Genomic DNA, 8,854 nt, shown 5'->3' with positions numbered 1-8,854 from the left:
TTTGGTTGATTAGTCTGTGGCATTCTGTTAAACTGTCTGCTTATGGCGGTCTCTGTGAGCTTCTCAGCGACATTCAGCCAGCCAGGTATCCTGCCTGCAGTAGATGGAATGTGGCAATGGAACGCTGGCTGCGCGTGTCATATAGGCTCTGAGCCTTTATATACCTGTGCACAGCAGCAGCCACCTTCAGTCTGCTGCTGGACAGCCAGCAGCAGCAGCAGCAGCAGGAGAGGTATGTAATCAGGAGCCCTCCTGCTAAGGGTAGACAGCTGCTCGTTCCACCCCACCCCCGCTTAATTGGTTCTCCTCCCTTCCAACGGTGTTGAGGCGGGTGGGAACAGCAGGGGTGAAGGTGCTGTGTTTAAAGAGGTGGAGTTATGCAGATCTAAACGCGTGGATTGCAGCAGCAGCAAGCCGAAAAGTGCAGGCATGTAAGGGATCTAGAGGTTGACAACATGTCTTCTTACGGGAGTCCAGGAGCTCATCTCCACAAATGGACTTTTTAGGATCCTTGGGTGGCCTCCCGTAGTTTGAAACCAATTCAGGTTATCGCTTCTCGGCCTTTTGGCTAAGATCAAGTGTAGAATCTGTTCTTATCAGTTTAATATCTGATACGTCCCCTATCTGGGGACCATATATTAAATGGATTTTTAGAACAGGGAGATGGAAAAGAGCTTGCTCTGTCCACTCCACGCATTGACCTGGTATTGCAGTATCTCCAGGACCGGTGCACCCCTTCTTTAATGCAGTTTCTAAAATCAGAAAGAATTGAATTCAATGTTTTTTGTTCATTTTGCTTGTTTTGTCGGATTTTGGGATGGACTCTTTGGCTCTGCTTTTCTTCTCCTCATTGGATTTTTCATGTTCAAAGTTGCAGAAGCCAGATTACAAGCTCATTTTGGTTCAACTTCAGCAACTGTGCATTGCATTGCCATGTAATGTGATGCAATGCTATCTTTCTAGCTCTCCCTTTCTACTTCCTTTTGGATAAACAGACATATTAGGCAAGCATTTTGGAGCTTTCACCTAAATAACTACAGGTGGTGAGATAAGCTGCACAATATAATTGACCTTTCAGTATATTGTTGCACACACACCATCTATTTAGCAAATGCCCTTGTTATCAACAGCAGCCTTTTAAACTCACCCGAGCTAACAGGTATGTGCGCTGGTTACACTGCTGCGCTTAAAATTTCTTTTTTGGTTTGCTACAATGCCTTTTTTCTGAAACGTTGTCTCCTTCTGCTGGAACACTGACTTCTTTCATTTAATGCCTGCAGACTATAAAAGAGAACCCAACCCAAAAAGTTTGGTTGATTAGTCTGTGGCATTCTGTTAAACTGTTGCTTATGGCGGTCTCTGTGAGCTTCTCAGCGACATTCAGCCAGCCAGGTATCCTGCCTGCAGTAGATGGAATGTGGCAATGGAACGCTGGCTGCGCGTGTCATAATAGGCTCTGAGCCTTTATATACCTGTGCACAGCAGCAGCCACCTTCAAGTCTGCTGCTGGACAGCCAGCAGCAGCAGCAGCAGCAGGAGAGGTATGTAATCAGGAGCCCTCCTGCTAAGGGTAGACAGCTGCTCGTTCCACCCCACCCCCGCCTTAATTGGTTCTCCTCCCTTCCAACGGTGTTGAGGCGGGTGGGAACAGCAGGGGGTGAAGGTGCTGTGTTTAAAGAGGTGGAGTTATGCAGATCTAAAACGCGTGGATTGCAGCAGCAGCAAGCCGAAAAGTGCAGGCATGTAAGGGATCTAGAGGTTGACAACATGTCTTCTTAACGGGAGTCCAGGAGCTCATCTCCACAAATGGACTTTTTAGGATCCTTGGGTGGCTCCGTAGTTTGAAACCAATTCTGGTTATCGCTTCTCGGCCTTTTGGCTAAGATCAAGTGTAGTATCTGTTCTTATCAGTTTAATATCTGATACGTCCCCTATCTGGGGACCATATATTAAATGGATTTTTAGAACAGGGAGATGGAAAAAGAGCTTGCTCTGTCCACTCCACGCATTGACCTGGTATTGCAGTATCTCCAGGACCGGTGCACCCCTTCTTTAATGCAGTTTCTAAAATCAGAAAGAATTGAATTCAATGTTTTTTGTTCATTTTGCTTGTTTGTCGGATTTTGGGATGGACTCTTTGGCTCTGCTTTTCTTCTCCTCATTGGATTTTTCATGTTCAAAGTTGCAGAAGCCAGATTACAAGCTCATTTTGGTTCAACTTCAGCAACTGTGCATTGCATTGCCATGTAATGTGATGCAATGCTATCTTTCTAGCTCTCCCTTTCTACTTCCTTTTGGATAAACAGACATATTAGGCAAGCATTTTGGAGCTTTCACCTAAATAACTACAGGTGGTGAGATAAGCTGCACAATATAATTGACCTTTCAGTATATTGTTGCACACACACCATCTATTTAGCAAATGCCCTTGTTATCAACAGCAGCCTTTTAAACTCACCCGAGCTAACAGGTATGTGCGCTGGTTACACTGCTGCGCTTAAAATTTCTTTTTTGGTTTGCTACAATGCCTTTTCTGAAACGTTGTCTCCTTCTGCTGGAACACTGACTTCTTTCATTTAATGCCTGCAGACTATAAAAGAGAACCCAACCCAAAAAGTTTGGTTGATTAGTCTGTGGCATTCTGTTAAACTGTTGCTTATGGCGGTCTCTGTGAGCTTCTCAGCGACATTCAGCCAGCCAGGTATCCTGCCTGCAGTAGATGGAATGTGGCAATGGAACGCTGGCTGCGCGTGTCATAATAGGCTCTGAGCCTTTATATACCTGTGCACAGCAGCAGCCACCTTCAGTCTGCTGCTGGACAGCCAGCAGCAGCAGCAGCAGCAGGAGAGGTATGTAATCAGGAGCCCTCCTGCTAAGGGTAGACAGCTGCTCGTTCCACCCCACCCCCCGCCTTAATTGGTTCTCCTCCCTTCCAACGGTGTTGAGGCGGGTGGGAACAGCAGGGGGTGAAGGTGCTGTGTTTAAAGAGGTGGAGTTATGCAGATCTAAAACGCGTGGATTGCAGCAGCAGCAAGCCGAAAAGTGCAGGCATGTAAGGGATCTAGAGGTTGACAACATGTCTTCTTAACGGGAGTCCAGGAGCTCATCTCCACAAATGGACTTTTTAGGATCCTTGGGTGGCTCCGTAGTTTGAAACCAATTCTGTTATCGCTTCTCGGCCTTTTGGCTAAGATCAAGTGTAGTATCTGTTCTTATCAGTTTAATATCTGATACGTCCCCTATCTGGGGACCATATATTAAATGGATTTTAGAACAGGGAGATGGAAAAAGAGCTTGCTCTGTCCACTCCACGCATTGACCTGGTATGCAGTATCTCCAGGACCGGTGCACCCCTTCTTTAATGCAGTTTCTAAAATCAGAAAGAATTGAATTCAATGTTTTTTGTTCATTTTGCTTGTTTGTCGGATTTTGGGATGGACTCTTTGGCTCTGCTTTTCTTCTCCTCATTGGATTTTTCATGTTCAAAGTTGCAGAAGCCAGATTACAAGCTCATTTTGGTTCAACTTCAGCAACTGTGCATTGCATTGCCATGTAATGTGATGCAATGCTATCTTTCTAGCTCTCCCTTTCTACTTCCTTTTGGATAAACAGACATATTAGGCAAGCATTTGGAGCTTTCACCTAAATAACTACAGGTGGTGAGATAAGCTGCACAATATAATTGACCTTTCAGTATATTGTTGCACACACACCATCTATTTAGCAAATGCCCTTGTTATCAACAGCAGCCTTTTAAAACTCACCCGAGCTAACAGGTATGTGCGCTGGTTACACTGCTGCGCTTAAAATTTCTTTTTTGGTTTGCTACAATGCCTTTTCTGAAACGTTGTCTCCTTCTGCTGGAACACTGACTTCTTTCATTTAATGCCTGCAGACTATAAAAGAGAACCCAACCCAAAAAGTTTGGTTGATTAGTCTGTGGCATTCTGTTAAACTGTTGCTTATGGCGGTCTCTGTGAGCTTCTCAGCGGACATTCAGCCAGCCAGGTATCCTGCCTGCAGTAGATGGAATGTGGCAATGGAACGCTGGCTGCGCGTGTCATAATAGGCTCTGAGCCTTTATATACCTGTGCACAGCAGCAGCCACCTTCAGTCTGCTGCTGGACAGCCAGCAGCAGCAGCAGCAGCAGGAGAGGTATGTAATCAGGAGCCCTCCTGCTAAGGGTAGACAGCTGCTCGTTCCACCCCACCCCCCGCCTTAATTGGTTCTCCTCCTTCCAACGGTGTTGAGGCGGGTGGGAACAGCAGGGGGTGAAGGTGCTGTGTTTAAAGAGGTGGAGTTATGCAGATCTAAAACGCGTGGATTGCAGCAGCAGCAAGCCGAAAAGTGCAGGCATGTAAGGGATCTAGAGGTTGACAACATGTCTTCTTAACGGGAGTCCAGGAGCTCATCTCCACAAATGACTTTTTAGGATCCTTGGGTGGCTCCGTAGTTTGAAACCAATTCTGGTTATCGCTTCTCGGCCTTTTGGCTAAGATCAAGTGTAGTATCTGTTCTTATCAGTTTAATATCTGATACGTCCCCTATCTGGGGACCATATATTAAATGGATTTTTAGAACAGGGAGATGGAAAAAGAGCTTGCTCTGTCCACTCCACGCATTGACCTGGTATTGCAGTATCTCCAGGACCGGTGCACCCCTTCTTTAATGCAGTTTCTAAAATCAGAAAGAATTGAATTCAATGTTTTTTGTTCATTTTGCTTGTTTGTCGGATTTTGGGATGGACTCTTTGGCTCTGCTTTCTTCTCCTCATTGGATTTTTCATGTTCAAAGTTGCAGAAGCCAGATTACAAGCTCATTTTGGTTCAACTTCAGCAACTGTGCATTGCATTGCCATGTAATGTGATGCAATGCTATCTTTCTAGCTCTCCCTTTCTACTTCCCTTTTGGATAAACAGACATATTAGGCAAGCATTTTGGAGCTTTCACCTAAATAACTACAGGTGGTGAGATAAGCTGCACAATATAATTGACCTTTCAGTATATTGTTGCACACACACCATCTATTTAGCAAATGCCCTTGTTATCAACAGCAGCCTTTTAAACTCACCCGAGCTAACAGGTATGTGCGCTGGTTACACTGCTGCGCTTAAAATTTCTTTTTTGGTTTGCTACAATGCCTTTTCTGAAACGTTGTCTCCTTCTGCTGGAACACTGACTTCTTTCATTTAATGCCTGCAGACTATAAAAGAGAACCCAACCCAAAAAGTTTGGTTGATTAGTCTGTGGCATTCTGTTAAACTGTTGCTTATGGCGGTCTCTGTGAGCTTCTCAGCGACATTCAGCCAGCCAGGTATCCTGCCTGCAGTAGATGGAATGTGGCAATGGAACGCTGGCTGCGCGTGTCATAATAGGCTCTGAGCCTTTATATACCTGTGCACAGCAGCAGCCACCTTCAGTCTGCTGCTGGACAGCCAGCAGCAGCAGCAGCAGCAGGAGAGGTATGTAATCAGGAGCCCTCCTGCTAAGGGTAGACAGCTGCTCGTTCCACCCCACCCCCCGCCTTAATTGGTTCTCCTCCCTTCAACGGTGTTGAGGCGGGTGGGAACAGCAGGGGGTGAAGGTGCTGTGTTTAAAGAGGTGGAGTTATGCAGATCTAAAACGCGTGGATTGCAGCAGCAGCAAGCCGAAAAGTGCAGGCATGTAAGGGATCTAGAGGTTGACAACATGTCTTCTTAACGGGAGTCCAGGAGCTCATCTCCACAAATGGACTTTTTAGGATCCTTGGGTGGCTCCGTAGTTTGAAACCAATTCTGGTTATCGCTTCTCGGCCTTTTGGCTAAGATCAAGTGTAGTATCTGTTCTTATCAGTTTAATATCTGATACGTCCCCTATCTGGGACCATATATTAAATGGATTTTTAGAACAGGGAGATGGAAAAAGAGCTTGCTCTGTCCACTCCACGCATTGACCTGTATTGCAGTATCTCCAGGACCGGTGCACCCCTTCTTTAATGCAGTTTCTAAAATCAGAAAGAATTGAATTCAATGTTTTTTGTTCATTTTGCTTGTTTGTCGGATTTTGGGATGGACTCTTTGGCTCTGCTTTTCTTCTCCTCATTGGATTTTTCATGTTCAAAGTTGCAGAAGCCAGATTACAAGCTCATTTTGGTTCAACTTCAGCAACTGTGCATTGCATTGCCATGTAATGTGATGCAATGCTATCTTTCTAGCTCTCCCTTTCTACTTCCTTTTGGATAAACAGACATATTAGGCAAGCATTTTGGAGCTTTCACCTAAATAACTACAGGTGGTGAGATAAGCTGCACAATATAATTGACCTTTCAGTATATTGTTGCACACACACCATCTATTTAGCAAATGCCCTTGTTATCAACAGCAGCCTTTTAAACTCACCCGAGCTAACAGGTATGTGCGCTGGTTACACTGCTGCGCTTAAAATTTCTTTTTTGGTTTGCTACAATGCCTTTTCTGAAACGTTGTCTCCTTCTGCTGGAACACTGACTTCTTTCATTTAATGCCTGCAGACTATAAAAGAGAACCCAACCCAAAAAGTTTGGTTGATTAGTCTGTGGCATTCTGTTAAACTGTTGCTTATGGCGGTCTCTGTGAGCTTCTCAGCGACATTCAGCCAGCCAGGTATCCTGCCTGCAGTAGATGGAATGTGGCAATGGAACGCTGGCTGCGCGTGTCATAATAGGCTCTGAGCCTTTATATACCTGTGCACAGCAGCAGCACCTTCAGTCTGCTGCTGGACAGCCAGCAGCAGCAGCAGCAGCAGGAGAGGTATGTAATCAGGAGCCCTCCTGCTAAGGGTAGACAGCTGCTCGTTCCACCCCACCCCCCGCCTTAATTGGTTCTCCTCCCTTCCAACGGTGTTGAGGCGGGTGGGAACAGCAGGGGGTGAAGGTGCTGTGTTTAAAGAGGTGGAGTTATGCAGATCTAAAACGCGTGGATTGCAGCAGCAGCAAGCCGAAAAGTGCAGGCATGTAAGGGATCTAGAGGTTGACAACATGTCTTCTTAACGGGAGTCCAGGAGCTCATCTCCACAAATGGACTTTTTAGGATCCTTGGGTGGCTCCGTAGTTTGAAACCAATTCTGGTTATCGCTTCTCGGCCTTTTGGCTAAGATCAAGTGTAGTATCTGTTCTTATCAGTTTAATATCTGATACGTCCCCTATCTGGGGACCATATATTAAATGGATTTTTAGAACAGGGAGATGGAAAAGAGCTTGCTCTGTCCACTCCACGCATTGACCTGGTATTGCAGTATCTCCAGGACCGGTGCACCCCTTCTTTAATGCAGTTTCTAAAATCAGAAAGAATTGAATTCAATGTTTTTTGTTCATTTTGCTTGTTTGTCGGATTTTGGGGATGGACTCTTTGGCTCTGCTTTTCTTCTCCTCATTGGATTTTTCATGTTCAAAGTTGCAGAAGCCAGATTACAAGCTCATTTTGGTTCAACTTCAGCAACTGTGCATTGCATTGCCATGTAATGTGATGCAATGCTATCTTTCTAGCTCTCCCTTTCTACTTCCTTTTGGATAAACAGACATATTAGGCAAGCATTTTGGAGCTTTCACCTAAATAACTACAGGTGGTGAGATAAGCTGCACAATATAATTGACCTTTCAGTATATTGTTGCACACACACCATCTATTTAGCAAATGCCCTTGTTATCAACAGCAGCCTTTTAAACTCACCCGAGCTAACAGGTATGTGCGCTGGTTACACTGCTGCGCTTAAAATTTCTTTTTGGTTTGCTACAATGCCTTTTCTGAAACGTTGTCTCCTTCTGCTGGAACACTGACTTCTTTCATTTAATGCCTGCAGACTATAAAAGAGAACCCAACCCAAAAAGTTTGGTTGATTAGTCTGTGGCATTCTGTTAAACTGTTGCTTATGGCGGTCTCTGTGAGCTTCTCAGCGACATTCAGCCAGCCAGGTATCCTGCCTGCAGTAGATGGAATGTGGCAATGGAACGCTGGCTGCGCGTGTCATAATAGGCTCTGAGCCTTTATATACCTGTGCACAGCAGCAGCCACCTTCAGTCTGCTGCTGGACAGCCAGCAGCAGCAGCAGCAGCAGGAGAGGTATGTAATCAGGAGCCCTCCTGCTAAGGGTAGACAGCTGCTCGTTCCACCCCACCCCCCGCCTTAATTGGTTCTCCTCCCTTCCAACGGTGGTTGAGGCGGGTGGGAACAGCAGGGGGTGAAGGTGCTGTGTTTAAAGAGGTGGAGTTATGCAGATCTAAAACGCGTGGATTGCAGCAGCAGCAAGCCGAAAAGTGCAGGCATGTAAGGGATCTAGAGGTTGACAACATGTCTTCTTAACGGGAGTCCAGGAGCTCATCTCCACAAATGGACTTTTTAGGATCCTTGGGTGGCTCCGTAGTTTGAAACCAATTCTGGTTATCGCTTCTCGGCCTTTTGGCTAAGATCAAGTGTAGTATCTGTTCTTATCAGTTTAATATCTGATACGTCCCCTATCTGGGGACCATATATTAAATGGATTTTTAGAACAGGGAGATGGAAAAAGAGCTTGCTCTGTCCACTCCACGCATTGACCTGGTATTGCAGTATCTCCAGGACCGGTGCACCCCTTCTTTAATGCAGTTTCTAAAATCAGAAAGAATTGAATTCAATGTTTTTTGTTCATTTTGCTTGTTTGTCGGGATTTTGGGATGGACTCTTTGGCTCTGCTTTTCTTCTCCTCATTGGATTTTTCATGTTCAAAGTTGCAGAAGCCAGATTACAAGCTCATTTTGGTTCAACTTCAGCAACTGTGCATTGCATTGCCATGTAATGTGATGCAATGCTATCTTTCTAGCTCTCCCTTTCTACTTCCTTTTGGATAAACAGACATATTAGG

General features: G+C 45.3%; 7 non-coding genes across 7 annotated transcripts; all 7 read left to right on the top strand.

Moving 5' to 3' along the window:
- The first annotated feature begins 548 nt into the window (after positions 1–548).
- LOC141247882 (U2 spliceosomal RNA) lies at positions 549–738 on the top strand. The gene has a single exon (XR_012311190.1). It is a non-coding gene; the product is annotated as a U2 spliceosomal RNA (small nuclear RNA).
- A 1,121-nt stretch (positions 739–1,859) lies between these two features.
- On the top strand, positions 1,860–2,050 carry LOC141247940 (U2 spliceosomal RNA). The gene has a single exon (XR_012311244.1). It is a non-coding gene; the product is annotated as a U2 spliceosomal RNA (small nuclear RNA).
- Positions 2,051–3,167: 1,117 nt separating this feature from the next.
- LOC141247886 (U2 spliceosomal RNA) lies at positions 3,168–3,356 on the top strand. The gene has a single exon (XR_012311194.1). It is a non-coding gene; the product is annotated as a U2 spliceosomal RNA (small nuclear RNA).
- A 1,117-nt stretch (positions 3,357–4,473) lies between these two features.
- On the top strand, positions 4,474–4,664 carry LOC141247938 (U2 spliceosomal RNA). The gene has a single exon (XR_012311243.1). It is a non-coding gene; the product is annotated as a U2 spliceosomal RNA (small nuclear RNA).
- Positions 4,665–5,781: 1,117 nt separating this feature from the next.
- LOC141247888 (U2 spliceosomal RNA) lies at positions 5,782–5,970 on the top strand. The gene has a single exon (XR_012311196.1). It is a non-coding gene; the product is annotated as a U2 spliceosomal RNA (small nuclear RNA).
- Positions 5,971–7,087: 1,117 nt separating this feature from the next.
- Positions 7,088–7,277, top strand: LOC141247881 (U2 spliceosomal RNA). Its single transcript, XR_012311189.1, has one exon. It is a non-coding gene; the product is annotated as a U2 spliceosomal RNA (small nuclear RNA).
- Positions 7,278–8,396: 1,119 nt separating this feature from the next.
- On the top strand, positions 8,397–8,587 carry LOC141247937 (U2 spliceosomal RNA). The gene has a single exon (XR_012311242.1). It is a non-coding gene; the product is annotated as a U2 spliceosomal RNA (small nuclear RNA).
- The last annotated feature ends 267 nt before the right edge of the window (positions 8,588–8,854 follow it).

The sequence above is a fragment of the Phyllobates terribilis genome, unplaced genomic scaffold (assembly GCF_046119375.1).
Source record: "Phyllobates terribilis strain yellow unplaced genomic scaffold, ASM4611937v1 Scaffold_3420__1_contigs__length_79276, whole genome shotgun sequence".
Taxonomy (NCBI): domain Eukaryota; kingdom Metazoa; phylum Chordata; class Amphibia; order Anura; family Dendrobatidae; genus Phyllobates; species Phyllobates terribilis.
This window is presented reverse-complemented; position numbering and strand designations above follow the sequence as displayed.